The following is a 16,311-nucleotide window of genomic DNA, read 5'->3' on the forward strand; positions in this document are numbered from 1 at the left end:
TTTTATCTGACCCTAATTACTTCCTGTTTTAACCCTAATCACTTCCTATGAAAACACTACTGTTCTGTAATATACAATTTTTAAAAATTCATATACTCTTCTATCTGCTATCTATTTCTATCTTTTTATCTATTTTTATACCTGCTTATCCATTCTTTTCTAAGACCATAGCATTTTAATTATCAGGAATTCAAATCAAGTTTTAATAAGTCCTAGAGTAAAATCCTTCCAGACATTACTTTTCTTCTTCAAAATATTTTAGCTCTTCTTTACCTCTTTGGTTTTCTAAATTAATGTGAGAACTTCTTTCAAATTAAAACAACCCTTTGAGGGTTTTTTTTTTTTTTAAGATTTTATTTCTTTAGTTGAGAGGAGAGTGAGAGAATGAGCAGGGGATGGGGCGGGGGGGCAGAGGGAGAGGGAGAAGCAGACTCCCAGCTGAGCAGGAAGCCCACTGTGGGGCTCCATCCCAGGACCCCAAGATCATGACCTGAGCCAAAAGCAGAGTCTTAACCAACTGGGCCCCCCAGGCCCCCCAATCCCTTTGAGTTTCTAATTAGAATTCAATAATACTTTTTTTAGTTCATTAATACTTTAACAGAGAAGAACTGATAAATTTATTTGAATATTTAAATCTACTCTTTAAGAACAGATCATGTCTTCATTTGTTCAAGTCATCATTTATGGAAGGAAAAATTATAAATGTTTAAAGTTTTCTTTATACATGATTCATTTTATTTTTTTTTGTTGTTGATATTTTAGTAAGATCCTTAGTCTCATATAATAGAGTATGTAGGGATTTAGAGAAAACTATTGATTTTTTTTCTCACACTTATTCTATAGGAGCCAATCGTCTGAACTATTGGAATTTTTTTGGATGATTTTCTTTGATTTTCTAGATTAATTTATATTATCTAAAAATAATAATTTTGTGTTTTATTATCCTTTTTATTGATAGACCTTCTGTTTCTGCTTTGTATCTTGTATTGCTCTGAAATGCAACTGTCAGTGATAATAACAGACATCCTTATCCCATTTTTTGGTGTTAAAAGGGAATGACTAGAGTTTTTCACAATTAAATAAAATGTTGACAATTGATTTGAGGTAGGGACTATCTTGTTAAAGAATTATTCTTCAAGTCCTATATCACATATAGTTTTAGACAGAAACAGAGGTTTCATTCTATCATGGGTTTTCAAAATCTATCTCAATGATCAACTGGTTTATCATTATTAACTTCTTGCAAGAATATGTTAACATAATAAATAAACCACCCTTACATCCCTTGCTGACACTAATTAATTACACTGGATTTTTCTTAAATACACCAAGGAATATGCTTTACCATTATTTAATATTTTTTTCATATACATTCCTAACAACTGTTCTGAGGTTTTCTTTGGCTACGGAGAGGGGGGACATGGAGATCTTTTTCCATTATTTATAGGAAGGATATTGTCCATCACATTATATGCTGCAAAGCAATTTATTATTTTAATATATAATATAAAAAATATAAACTCCTTAAAGATTCCTACAGATTAACCACAAAAATATGTAACCAAAAAACCTATAAGAAATTAATGTTAAAGTAAGTTAAACATTCAATTCCATAATTGTTTATCTGTTAAAACTTCTTTTTTAAATGTATGTTTAAAATTTCCTTTTGTGTGTCAATCTGGTAAAATATAGCTCCCCATTAAAAACTGATTTGTCTATTTTCTCTCATTTGTCAAAAAGAAGAATGCAAAGCATGTATTGTTTAAAAAGGAGTGATGAAGAATTTGGGAATATTGGACCGAATAAAACTTAATAGGTTTGCTTACTACAGAACTTCTTAGAATTCTCTGAGAGTCCTCTGAATCTTTCAATGAGAGAGACATACAGTAAGCCGGCAGCGAGTCCCAAACTTATTGACTAAGGAACTATTTTGCCTTGAGCTTCTTGCAGAGGGAATAAACTTTGAAGAATGCCAATTTACACCATACTCATCACAGAGAAACAAGTAGGTAGGTAGATACAGACATAAGGTATTATAGAGAAATTTTTGAATAATTGCTTATAGTGTGCCTATGTTTTACCGACATTTTAAAATTAATCATTATCTGTCTAGATTTAAACTTTTCTTATAGTTTTAGAAAGCACTGTGCTTTCTTGACTGAATGTCCTTCTTCTCCATGATTGTGAGTTAAAACAGTCAGTCACCTCTGGTTAGTAAACGGCTCTTCCTGAGAGTTCAACATAAACAGAATTATTTCCTCTTTGACCTTGCACCCTGGTCAATATTTTCCCTTAGCCATTACTTGAATATTTTCTTTTTAAAAAGGGCTAGAAGTGGTGTTGATCGCCATTTAGGAAAGAAATTCTGAATGAAGACTAAAATAAACCGTGACATATCAGAGTTGAGAATTCTTCAAAAGATATGACCTAAGATATGTCTGTGTCTAATGACATAGACACATTTCTTACACAAAACTACACTGCCCATGGCACCCTTCTTAGCTAAGGACTTTAAAATGTTCAGCCAATGATATACCAAAGGTAAAAGCCGAATTATTACCATCTTTGGAAGACTGGGACCCACTTGCAAACACACACACACACACACACACACACACACACAGACTCACATATACATTCATACAGATATGCACATATACCCTTAAAATTCACTTAGGTAAAGCAAGTGAAAAACACACAAAAGGGGAAAAGATAAACATTACCTCTTTCTTAATTTTACCCAGCCTCTACAAATCTGAGTTTTTAAAAATCACATTCTCCTATCCCTGTAGTTCAGTGAGATCCACCTTTTTTTTTTTAAGATTTTTTCGTTTATTTTTGAGAAGGTGGGGAGGGGCAGAGGGAGAGAGAGAGAGAATCTCAAGCAGCTTCCTGCTGAGCATGGAGCCTGACACAAGGCTCGATCTCACAATCCTGAGATCATGACCTGAGCCAAAACCAAGATTCTGATGCTTAACCGATTGAGTCACCCAGGTGCCCCTCAGTAGGATTCATCTTACTGTTGAATTATGAATGCAGCTTATTTAATCTGTTCACATCCTTTTGTATGTCACCAGCTAGAAAGGGTCATTTGTTCAATGTGCCCAAGTGGCTTTCCAGTAGCACAGGCTCTTTTGACCTCATTAGACTTAACCAACTGGGTCATGCACGACCTGGAATGAGGAGCCTCCTACTAGTCACAGGAGAGAATACCAACCAAAATTTAAATACCCTCACAGAGTTTTGTTGCTTGTCAAGAAAAATGAGCCTGAACTTTGGATCATCCTTGGTGTGCTCATAGAGCCAACATTTCTGAAATAACAATCACAGAGTAAAGCACTAAGACCAAAACAGGCAAGAAGCTCTGAGAGTCTACTGTGATCCATATAGTCAAAGCAGGACCTCCACTGATGTCCGATAAAAAGGCCTGGGTCTCGGACATGATCTCTGTGGCCCTCGATTCTCCAGCCATTCCAGAAGTTGGCCACTCAGGCAGGAAGAACAGAAAGCCACAGCAGCACATCACATGCTGAGAAAGGAAAGGGCCATAAGACCAGGAGCTGTGCTCTTTTGCTTCAGCAGACATGGTCCTCATTCCCTTATCGCTGGCCCCTCTCAAGATCAATCCAATTAAAAAATGGGCGAAGCACCTGAACAGACATTTTTTTGACAAAGACATACAGATGGCCAAAAGGTACATGGAAAGATCTTCAACATCACTTGGCATCAGGGAAATGTAAACCAAAACCACGATGAGATATCACCTCACACCTGTCATGGCTATTATCAAAAAGACACGAGATAACAAGTGTTGGTGAGAATGTCAAAAAAAAGGGAACTACATGCACTTATGATAGAAATATAAATTGGTGCTGCCACTATGGAAAACACTGTAGAGGTTCCTCCAAAAATTAAAAATAGAAATACCACATGATCCAGTAATTCCACCTCTGGGTATTTATCTGAAGAAAATGAAAACACTAACTTGAAAAGTTGTATGCACTCCCATATTCACTACAGAATTACTTACAAGAGCCAAGATATGGAAACAATCCAAGTGTCCACTGAAGGATGGGTAAAGAAGATGAAATGAAATCTTGCCTTTTGCAGCAACATGGATGGACCTTGAGGATAAGTATTATGCTAAATGAAATAATCAGACAGAGAAAGACAAATACTGTATGATCTCATTTATTTGTGGAATATAAAAAACAAAACAAACAAAATAAAACTCATAGATACAGAGAACAAAATGATGGTCGTCAGAGGGGAGAGGAAATGGAGGGTGGGTGAAATGGGTGAAGAGGGCCAAGAGATACAAAATTCTAGTTATAAAATAAATAAGTCATGGGGATATAATATACATCATGGTGACCATAGTCAATATTCTAGTGCATACTTGAAAGTTGTCAAAAAAGTAAATCTTAAAAGTTCTCATCACAAGCAAAAAAACTTTTGTTACTTTTTATAATGACAAATGGTAACTAGACTTATTGTGGTGATCATTTCACACAAATATTGAATCATTATGTTGTACACATGAAACTAATATAATGTTATTATATGCCAATTATACCTCAAAAAGATGAAAAAAAAATCTTGACCAGAAATAGCCTCTTGGTCTGGAGGAATCCAATCCTTACGCTTCCCCTGGCAAAAATGAAACAAAAAAATCCACAATTCTCCTTTTTGTGGTTTCAGCCAAGGCATTTTGTATGACCTCTCCACACTATGAAATGCAATTGATGAATTATCTAAGTGACTCTAACCTGCACAAATGTGCAGGCAGGAATAGTGACTCCAGCCTACCCAAATGGTTTGCTCTTGAAAGGGCAAGATGTGTTGGAAGCAGCCACCATCCCCTCACATTAGGGAAAGGGCCAGAAATTGGGGGTGGCCATTTATCCACTGGGGTACAATGATCTACCTTGGAACTGGCTCTGCAACAGAAACACTTGTAAGTGTGATGCATTTAAAGGGACAGAGTGGTTTATATTCTAATAGGCAAATGGCAAATGAAACAGTTTATGTGGAAATTGGACCCGCCCAGCCCAAATCATTCATATACCTCTGCCTATAGATTCTGGAATCTTATTTCTATCCACATTTCCTGGGACACAGCATAGTCCTCTGACTACAGCAAAGGGACCTTTCTTTCCTCACCTACCAGTATATTCTACCACTTTCTGCAATTGCTACACTCATCTCTACTTACCCTGGCTCTCTCCTTTCTGGGCCTTCTCAATATAAATCCTTCTCCACTTCACCACAGACCTCTCCAGCTTTTCAGAGCCAGCTACCAGCAGCTGGAGTTCTGAAGACAGTTCCAAGCAGCTGAAAGGAGAGGCTCACCTAGAACACTTGATTGAGGAGATGTCACTGGAAGGCTGAAGGAGCATCTACATGGGAGGAAAATCCGTATCAGCACTGCTCATAAACCTGGAAACAGTGAGGTGACATGATCACCAGGTTGAACACTTGACCTCTGGTCAATACCCTATGTGACTCTTCTCTGCCCTGACACTTTTCACTATTTTAATTTATTTCAATGAACATAACCAAGTGTACCTATTATATATACCAGGCCCTAGGCTAATTGTGTGTTGGGGGGAGGGACAAGATGAAAAAGACCTAGTTTCATAAACTGTCAGCTCTCTGAGAGCTTTATATCCCTGGTATCTAGAGGAGTACCTGAACAGTATTATATCCTCTGCATCTGGAAGAGTACCTGAACCGTATTATATCCCCAGTGTCTAGAACAGCGTATGATACACAGTAAGCATCAAATGAATAGCTGCTGAATCAATGAAATGATCATAGTTATTGCCTTACAGCCGCTCACATGGAATGACTTTATGTCATGCTTGCAGATTCTACTTAGCAAACAGAAACAGGGCTCTGCTCTGCTCCACTGGGGATCAGGGGCAAAATTTATGTCATCAAAGAGGAGAAGCTGCATTACTAGTATCATCTTTGCCTCATCCACCACCATGAAACTCCACAAACTGAACCCCATACACTGCATCTCCTTCCTCCCCAGGCCTCTGCTCTCTTTCCTTCCCTGAGGAGCCCTGGGAGCTGCAGCTTCTGGGACCCAGAGCTCCATCCAATGGCTGGCAGTCAGAAGGCTGCTCCTGGCCACTCCCGAGGCAGGCCCTGAGCCAGTCAGTAGGGAGTTGGGCTTCCTGGGCCTGTCACTCAAGAAGAGTGATGGGGGCTCACTGACAGCCCCCTGATGCTAGAGGGTAAAGGTGCCCCCGTCTCTGATGGTACACCAGATCAGAGGGAGCAAGGCCTACTCTTCACAGGTCTCCTCCATAATCCTCCCTTGCCTGAAATGTCCACATGTGCCTCCGGTGACTTTGTTCCCCCTTGCTTATTCACAGAAGACTAGTTGGAAGGGGATGGGAATTTGGATGTGGATTCAGCTATAAAAAAGGCAAGCAAATGGGGCGCCTGGGTGGCTCAGTTGGTTAAGCGACTGCCTTCGGCTCAGGTCGTGATCCTGGAGTCCCGGGATCGAGTCCCACATCAGGCTCCCTGCTCAGCAGGGAGTCTGCTTCTCCCTCTGACCCTCCTCCCTCTCATGCTCTCTGTCTCTCATTCTCTCTCTCGCAAATAAATAAAATCTTAAAAAAAAAAAAAAAAAAAAAAGGCAAGCAAGAAATAGAAGACAGTGAAACCGCTTTCCAGAAATGCAAATAATTTCTAGCAAGAAATACGGATGATATTTTTTTGTAAGTTCAGTGAATTGAAAAGATTAGAACTAGAATAAGACTTAAGAAGAAAATCTTTCTCTAAATCAATTTCTGGTTGCTCAAAATACCTAGTACATAGATTATAGTATGAAAGAAATGATGGTGCCCACAATGATGTTAAAATATACATATATTTTTTTATGTTTTAAATAAATTATATACTAGTAGAATTCATGAATAGTATAGAATATCTTCCAATTGTTCTACAGGTCTGGGTTGTGAGTGTTTTAAGGTTTGGCCCATGAGCAGATCACCAATTCCTACACAGATCTTTTAATTTTAATTTGCATTGTGTGTAAGAGACTGGCTTTGCAGTCAGGTGACCGGGTTCAAAGTCTCACTCAGCCACTTACTATGTCATCTTGAGCAAACTTCCTGTGGTTTTCTTCATCTATAAAATCAGAGATAATGATAGAACCTACTTCATGGGATTGTTTGAACATAACATGAGCAATGTGTGCAAAGGCTGAAAACAGTATCGCATGCAGTAAATATTAGCGATTTATTTTTGCTAATTAATTCTACTCAAATGATAAAAACAAGAAGCGTTTTACATCAACTACAACGTCAAGATACTTTTAAAATGGGATATTATTGTCTCATTACATATTTTGTCATTTTCTGAGCTTTTTTTGCGATGAGCATATAAACATAAAAATGTTCTACAACTATAATATGTAATTAGAATAAATACATTCGAGTTATGGAAATCAGTTAAGCTTTTAGAACATGAATTGGGCTTTAAAATTTTGGTACTGAAGAGACTGAGACACACACTCAGATTTATAGCCTATTTTGGCAGGAAGACATTAATACTGTTTATTTGAAGTCAAGGTCAATGGTACAAATGCTGGGGAGGCTTGATAAACCAATTTGCTAAGAATATGTCATTACTAACAGTCCCTTTCCTGACTGCAGACAATAACATCGATGCTGAACCTAATTAGGGTTGGGACCAAAGTAGAATGTGTCATCCATCTAGAAATTATAGAAGAACTTACCATTTTCAATGTCCACTGCCTCAAATTCTATATTTTTGTGTGAACCAAGCAAGTAGCTAGGTTTAAATAAATCTGTCATTTTTCAACTAGTCTTTCTGCAAAAATACATACAAACACACAATACCAAATTATTAACTATTAGTTGTATATGTAAATTCATTGAATCACCTTAAAAACTATCATTTTTATAAAAGCAAAATAGTTAAAATGTAATGTAAACACTTATTCTCAAGCATAAGCAAAGGGGCACTATTCTTATATCATTTTAAGCAACAAATAAAAACATAAAAATATCCCATATGTATTCTAACTCCCTGTGACTTCTTACATCCAAATTTATTTTCTTCATTCACATCATTCTCTTTTAATTACATGATAAATAAATAATATCTGAAAATAATTTTCTGAGACTTTTAGTTTGCATTTCTAAAAAACTAAATCCTAGAAGGTTTGAAAATATTTGATGGGGAAATTAGGTATATCTCAATTTAAAGATGTTTTGAAGATAAAATATTGAATTTCAATCCCGCTGATGTTCCTTTTGCTACGATTTAGCAACCCATTTTTTCCCCCTGAGATTTCTACATATATGTTGTCAGGTGGCGGTAGTAGTGATGGCGGGGTGGTTGGTGGTTTTAAGAAAACATTTTTTGTAGACATGGTTCAGGGAACATTTACTTAAAGCCATGTATTCTGAGAAGTTGAGTTATAAGATAATTGCTTTGTAAGGAAGAAAGCAGGATGTCTTTATTGACATAAGGAACAACCTTCACAATGAATATAAAAGAGCTTTGAAAGCCAATCAGCCCTACACCAGGTTGGCTATTGCTGGAGGATACATTTGTCTGTGATCCCATTTGTCTGTGATCCCATTTTAGACTTGGTACATCTGCCCCAGAGCTCCAGCTCACAGCCACCAGAGGTCAGACTTTGACATCTGTACGTAACAGATAACTAAACTTGAGTCTGGGACAATGGTGTCTTCTCTCCCAGAACCCCATTTTCCTCAGTTTAGCTTTATCACCACCAACTATAATATAAGAAGGTTATCTGTAAACATAAGAAACACATGTTTTACCTTCCCAGGTAGAAATGGCCTCATGACAGCAAGAGAAGGGAAAAGCCGAAAATTAAGAAGATAGCTCTTTTAAGGAGAGAGTTCTGGTACTGAGGAGGAAGGGCAAAAAACCAAACAGCCTACAAATCATTTGAAAAGATAAGGAGAAGACAAAAAATCTGTATGAGCAATCTGATTATCACAACTGTATTAAGACACCTGTTTTCATTTGTGAAAATGCATCTGACCTTCACCACAATAACAACAGTAGTAATGGTGGTGGTAATGATGGAGGTGGTGGATGGGGTGGTGGCAGTGGAGACAGGAGTGATATAGCCAACATCTATTGAATGCACTACTTGAAGTACTTTACAGACTATTATAATCTCATTTGAGGGATGAGGAAACCGGGCACAGAGGATTTTCTAATAGTTATCAGGAGCCTGGAAAATGTTTCTATCTTTTGTGACCATAGTCTCACATTTCAGTTTGGACAAAGAAAAGAATTCAACTGGAGGGAAGTCAACAGCTTCCAACCATTGACATGAAGATATCATATTAATCCCAGGGTTATTTATAACAGCAGAATTTGGAAACAACCTAACTATCTAGTAATAGTGGAATAACCAAATAAAATAGTAAATATTATGTAGTCATTACAACTATAATTATGAAGATTGGAAGCAATGAAAAAAAAATGTTTGGTGAAAAGAAAAAAGCAATTGAAGAAACTGTGTCTGTACTGTGAATAAAACTATGTAAATATGTACATATATGGAAAAGGATGAAGAAATCTGATAGAAAAACAATGTATTTGATAAGGCAGAGTTTTACAGGGATTGTATATAAATTTTAAAAGTAAAAATCCTGGAAAACATTTTAAAAATATTGCCAAAGGATAAAATGTGAAAATTCTTCCTTGTGAGAGCTTAAGCAAACTCAGTTTATTTCACATAGTTGGCACTCTCCCAAGGTTCATCTACAAGCCACATCCAGGCCCTTCTACTTACCATGTCCAGGTTGGCCAACTACATCCTTCAAAGCACTCACAAGACTCAGCAATAGTAGTTACTGCTTTTGTTAGTAATAATAATAATATACCAAATGTGTATAGAGCTTTACAGTTTTAAAAAAATGATTTTGCTTAGCTTATTTCAAGTCCAATTCCTTATGAACAAACATTGCCATTTAGAATCCAGTGGTGCTCCCAGGAGAATGACATCTCAGAAGAGAGGAATGACAGAAATTCAGGTGGGTATAGATGCACTTTGGACAACAGAGAAGCAACTTATATGGTAAATAAGGCATAGCCTCACCTAGCCTTTCAGCAAACCCACTGCATCCCTAAGTCACAGATACAATATGCTGTAAATATGAACCATCTCACAGGAGCATCCTTACAAAGGACAGCAGGATTTCACAAGATATAATGGGTATCCCCTTCCACTGTGAATTCCTTCCCCTATAGCACCCCGTCTCCATAACAATCACTATTTGTGGTTTCGAAAGCTCTGTATCATTGCAGTCACTCCAGACCAACTGAATCAGTGCAGTGTCTGAAAAACTGTATTTTCTAAAAAACTCCCCAGCTTTGAAAAGTCAAAACAATGTATTTTTTAGAAAGCAAATCCAAAGAGGTAAAAAACTGTACCCAACCTTTAAAGTTTTAGCCTTTAACCCATGCCTAGGATAAGTCCTTCCCTGGATGGGAGCATTCCCTTTAAGGAATCACCTAACAATTAGGAAATAAATCTACTTAATCCATACAACCTCCAGCTGTTGGTCAAAACCCACAGCTGCTCTTCATACCTCCCACACACTGTCCACATCTGTCCACATTGAACACATGCAAGCTTAAAATGCCTTTTACGTTACCACATTATGGCAGAGAACAAATCCAGAAATGCAGCCACAGCACTACAACTAGAAAGAGGCAGAAAATGCAGCAGTAGATATTCCATGTATTCACTAAAGCAGGCAGCTGGTTTTGTTCAGATAAGATTTGGGGAAATAGATAATTCTAGAAAAACAGAAATAAAGACTCTGAGCTTAGAAAGGAAGTACAGGTCAATATCCCCAATGAATATAGATGCACAAATTCTCAGCAGAATATTAGCAAGCTGAATTCAACAGCATTTAAAAAAGATCATACGTCATGATCAAGTGGGATTTATCCCTGGAATGCAAGGATGGTTCAACATATGAAAACCAATTCATGTGCTATACCACATTAATAGAAAGAAAGATAAAAACTGTATGATCGTTTCAAAAGATATAGGAAAAGCATTTGGCAAAATTCAACATCTTTCATGATAAAAACTCTTAACAAATTGGGTATAGAAGGAATGTACCTCAACTTAATAAAGACCATATATGATAAGCCCGCAGCTAACATCATACTCAATGGTGAAAGGTGGAGAGCTTTTCCTCTAAGATCAGGAAAAAGACAAGAGTGCCCACTTGAAGTGCTGACAACACTGACTGCACTTCCATCTTCCATCTTTGGCCTTCCATCTTGTTCATACCCACACAATGACCTCTCTTGGGGATACATGTTCGAGGCCCCTTGGAGGTTAATGTATGCCCTCACTGGAATGTGGGAACACTTGCTCTGATCTTCCTAAAGTGACATACAGAAGGCACCACTTTAGATAACTGGTGGAGCTGTATGGTGTGTGGATTGTGCCACTTTAGATAACTACCATTTGACCTCACCGTAATGCCCCTCACTTTATAAAATCTGTGGATTAAGGTCCAGATGGTGGCAGAGGAGAGCCACATAGTATCATTGTCCACCCAATTGCCCCTGTCAGTAAGTTACCCTGAACAAAACTCTGGTATACAGTGGCTTGCTTAGTTTTGGGGTCTCAAAGTATCTTCTCAGTCTGGGGGATACTTTACTGTCCCTTCTCCAACTTCTAATACCACTCTTGCCACTTTTATTCAACATAGTACTGGAAGTCCTAGCCAGAGCAATTTAGACAAGAAAATAAATAAAAGCATCTAAATTAGAAAGGAAGAAGTAAAACTGTTTGCAGATGATGTGATCTTATATAGAGAAAATCCTAAAGATGCCACCAAGAAACTGCTGGAACTGATAAATTCAGTGAAGTTGTAGGATACAAACTCATTGTATAAAAATCAGTTGTATTTCTATACAGTAACAGGGAACTATCTGAAAAAGAAATAAAGAAAATGATCTCATTACAATAACATCAAAAGGAATGAAACACTTAGGAATAACTCTAACCAAGGAGACGAAAATTTGTACACTGAAAACTATAAGACTTCGATGAAAGAAATAAAAGAAGACACAAATAAATGGAAAGATATCCCATGTTCATGGATCCCAAGGATTAATATTGTTAAAACACCCATATTACCCAAAGCAATCTATAGATTCACTGCAATTCCTGTCAAAATTCCAGTGGTCTGTTTCACAGAAATCGAAAAAACAATCCTAAAATTTGTATGGAACCACAGAAGACCCAAAAAGCAATTCTGAGAAAAAAGAGCAAAGCCGGAGGCTTCACACTTCCTGTTTTAAATCTGTATTACAAGTTATAGTCATCTAAACAGTATGGTATTGTCATAAAAATAGACACATTGACCAACAGAACAGAATCAAGGCCCCAAAAATAAATGCACAGATATATGGTCAACTAATATTTGACAAGAGCTAACAATACTTAATAGGGAAAGGATAATCTCTTAAATAAATGGAGCTGGGAAACCTGGATAACCACATGCCAAAAAAATGAAATTGGATCTCTATCTTACACCATCATAAAACAATAAACTCAAAATGTTTAAGACTTAAACATCAGACCTGAAACCATAAAACTCCTAGAAGAAAACACAAGGAAAAAGCTCTTTGATACTTGTCTTGGCAATGACTTTTTTGGATAGGACATTAAAAGCACAAGCAACAAAAGCAAACTTAAATAAGTGGGACTGCATCAAACTAAAAAGCTTCTTCACAGAAAAAAAAAATCAACAAGATGGAAAAGCAACCTATGGAATGGGAGAAATATTTGCAAATCATATATCTGATGAGAGGTTAATATCCACAATACATAAGGAACTCACATAACTCAATAGCAAAAAAACCAATCTGGTTAAAAACTGGGCAGAGCATCTGAATAGACATTTTCTAATGAAGACATACAAATGACCAACATGAAAAGCTCAACACCACTAATCATCAGGGAAATGCAAATCAAAACCACAATGAGACATCTCACACCTGTCAGACTGGCTAGTATCAAAAAGATAAGAAATAACAAGTGTTGGCAAGGTTATGGAAAAAAGGGAACACTTGTGCACTGTTGGTGGGAATATAAATTGGTACAGTCACTACGAAAAATAGTACAAAGATGCCTCAAAAAACTAAAAATAGAACTGAATGACCTGGCAATCCCACTTCTGGGTATATATCCAAAGGAAATGAAATCAGGATCTCAAGAAAATATTGCACTCTCATGTTCACTGTAGCATTATTCATAATAGCCAAGATATGGAAACAACCAAAATGTCCATCAACATATGAATGTATAAAAAAGAAATTATATGTATATCCATATATATAATTATTAAATGGTATATATAATATATATAATTCCTATTTTTCATCCACTCATATATATAATATATATATTATGTACATTATATATATATATATATAATTGAATATTATTCAGCCATGAAGAGAAAGGAAATCCAGAGTAGAGTAGAATGGTGGTTGCCAGCGGCTGGCAGGGGAGATGGGGAAATCTTACTCAAAGGGTACAAACCTCAAGTTATAAGATGAAGTTCTGAGTGTACAATATGCTGTACAGCGTGGTGACTATAGATAACAATGCTCTATTATATACTTGAAAATTACTAAGAGAGTAGATCCTAAATGTTCTCACCAGGGAAAAGAAATTATAATTATGTGACATGATGCAGGTATTAAACTTACACGATATAACAATGTTATACATCAATTATATCTTAATATAGCTGGAGTTGTTTTTTTTTTTAATTTAAAAGCACAAGAAGTAACACTACCCACCTACACAAAAGGGTGCTGATATATGAAAGGAACACTCCAGGATAGACAGCATGGGGCCACAACAGTCCAGCCACAGAGAAGAGGATAAGTGCTAATTCATTTAACCAACAAACCTTATTGAGCATCTGCTATGTGCCAGGCACTGTTCTAGATACTTGGGATACATTAGTAAACAAAACAAACAACACTTGTCCTGTGGAGCTTACATTGCAGCAGGAACTTGGACAAAGCAAAAAGAGGAATTCAAACTAGATCAGCCATACTCCAGGCCAATTCCATAGGGAGAGAAAAATGGAAAACAGAGTAAGACTCCACAGCACATTTGCACATTCCTTGTCATCTGCTCATATATACAATTGTGTACATATATAATTACCATCCCACAGTGTTATCATTTATTTATTTATCCATTTCATAAATATGTAAGTGCCTGCTATTTTCCCAGCCCTGACTAGATTATGAGCTTTTGCTATCTTTATAAAATACTTAGTTAAATCACCCCTCCAGGGATTATGACATATAAATACCTCAAATGGGTAGAACTTTCCTGACTACTAAGGTCAAGATCCTGGTCCTCGGAGAAGATAAAAACCAGACAGTGTGCTCCTAAGAATACTTGTTTGTGAAAGTTTCTTTTTTTACCAAAGTTTTATACTTTTTATTGAAGTCCCTTTCTTTCTAAGAGGATGGCACAGGACTCTTATAATACCTTGTGCAATAATACTCATTCACATGTAAGTTGAATGAGTAAATGATGCTCTGTGATTCCCAAGTCAAAAGAGTAATGCAAAATGAGGGCTTGTGCCATCACTGTTTCTCTTCTTCTAATTGTCCAAACCCAATGCTCAGCCTCACAAAACCACTGACTGAAGAAAATGACTGTTTTATTCCAAAGTAATGTGATAGTGGCACTTAAGGTCAAGGTCTTTTGAGTCCCATCTAGTTGGTTCTAATAGGGAAATCTCTTACCTTATATGGAATTGTTCTGAGAATATTATAAAAATGAAGGTACCACCATAAGGAGAAGCAAGCCAAGGCAAGATGCGTTGAAAGACAGAGTCCTCAGTCGCAGAGGAGTTGTATGATATTTCAGACTCCTCTCCATTATCTCTGGTAAAAATACAGTCCATTCTCATTATTTGCAATACTTACATTCTATAAAGTCTCAAACACCACTGGATTAGTGAATGCTGAACCACTGCTCCTAGGGAGTTAGGTTCCTGTGAGCCTCTGACGACATTTTCCTCAATCCAAATGCCATTTGTGTTATACAGGTTCATTCCACAAGCCATCTGATCAGCATCGAAACCCTGCTTTACAACATGACCTTTTTCCTGTATAACACCTAAGCAGGTGTTTTTAAAATTCTTCCCAAACCTCCTGATCTGCAGAACCTACCTTGCCTGTAGGTCTAACACCTGTCATGCTGTAACACTCTTTGAAATGTGCAAACCAGCGAGCGCTAGACAAGAAGACTTGAGCGTTTTCCTTAGCATGGCTGATGGGACTGTATATTTCTCTGGGTTTCAACCTCACAACAGGGCTGTGCACGATGCTTTTTTACCAATCATCTCACAAATCCACACATTTAGCCACTTTTCCTCCTTTTCCAAGCTTCATGAGACTCTGCAGATGTTACTTTAGCATTCGGCACAGCAGGCTCACTTAGAGATGAGCAAATTTCCTCTTCCTTTTTCTGAATGTACCATATTGTTGATTCATTTCCATTTGAACTCACAGCCAACAGCACTATAACTCATCCCTAAATGAAGCTTATCTAACACACATCTTTCCTCTGCAAGTCACAACACAGCCTTTCTGTGCTCAGGAACACCAGGCAGCACTTCAGTACTAGGCTTGGGACCATTTTAAAGTTAAATCACTGACAAAAAAAAGCACAAAGATGCAAAAAAACAAAAACAAAACAAAACCCAGGATGCTAAATAGGTGGAGGAAGGACACTTGTTCACAGTAGGAGCTGAAACGAGAAGGCAGAGCGTCACCGTTTGACACTGGGTGTTTGTGTGTCAGGTGACAAAATGTTCATCACTCTTCCCACATCCACAAATGACTGCGGAAGCACCCCAAATATCGATATTGGGTTTGTAAACAAATGTTAGCGAGTAGGCTAATTTGCAAATATGGAACTGGCAAATAATGAGGATCAATTATACTCTGAAGCGAAGATGTCCTTTCATATTTCAAAAGGAAGAGTTCCATGAACATTTGACACTGAGCACACCGTTAGGTGTCATTTAAGATGACACTGATATGACTGGAATTAAGGAGCCAAATCAAGATTTCATCACCATACGTCCTTGTACCCTTGATGTCAAGATAAGAACAAAGGAAAACATGCTAATTGACTCAAATCCTAATTCCAAAGCACACTGTACCTCTGCCTTCCAGGACCATTAGTTTTCATAGTACTTAACATCC

General features: G+C 37.2%; 1 long non-coding RNA gene across 24 annotated transcripts in view; it reads right to left on the bottom strand.

The window, feature by feature from the left end:
* The window catches only part of LOC144381380 (uncharacterized), a 340,649-nt gene that overhangs the window by 165,957 nt on the left and 158,381 nt on the right, over nt 1-16,311 (bottom strand). For 4 of the 24 annotated variants that reach the window (XR_013446481.1, XR_013446483.1, XR_013446487.1 and 1 more), the window contains one exon: nt 14,842-14,982. The exons of 13 other annotated variants lie outside the window; for them this stretch is intronic. This is a non-coding gene — a long non-coding RNA (uncharacterized LOC144381380). Of the gene's footprint in view, nt 1-4,576; nt 4,651-5,215; nt 5,400-14,841; nt 14,983-16,311 lie in introns of those variants that run through there. 7 more of the 24 variants (XR_013446482.1, XR_013446484.1, XR_013446489.1 and 4 more) reach the window with 5 other exon arrangements.

The sequence above is a fragment of the Halichoerus grypus genome, chromosome 3, assembly GCF_964656455.1.
Source record: "Halichoerus grypus chromosome 3, mHalGry1.hap1.1, whole genome shotgun sequence".
In the NCBI taxonomy this organism is placed as follows: domain Eukaryota; kingdom Metazoa; phylum Chordata; class Mammalia; order Carnivora; family Phocidae; genus Halichoerus; species Halichoerus grypus.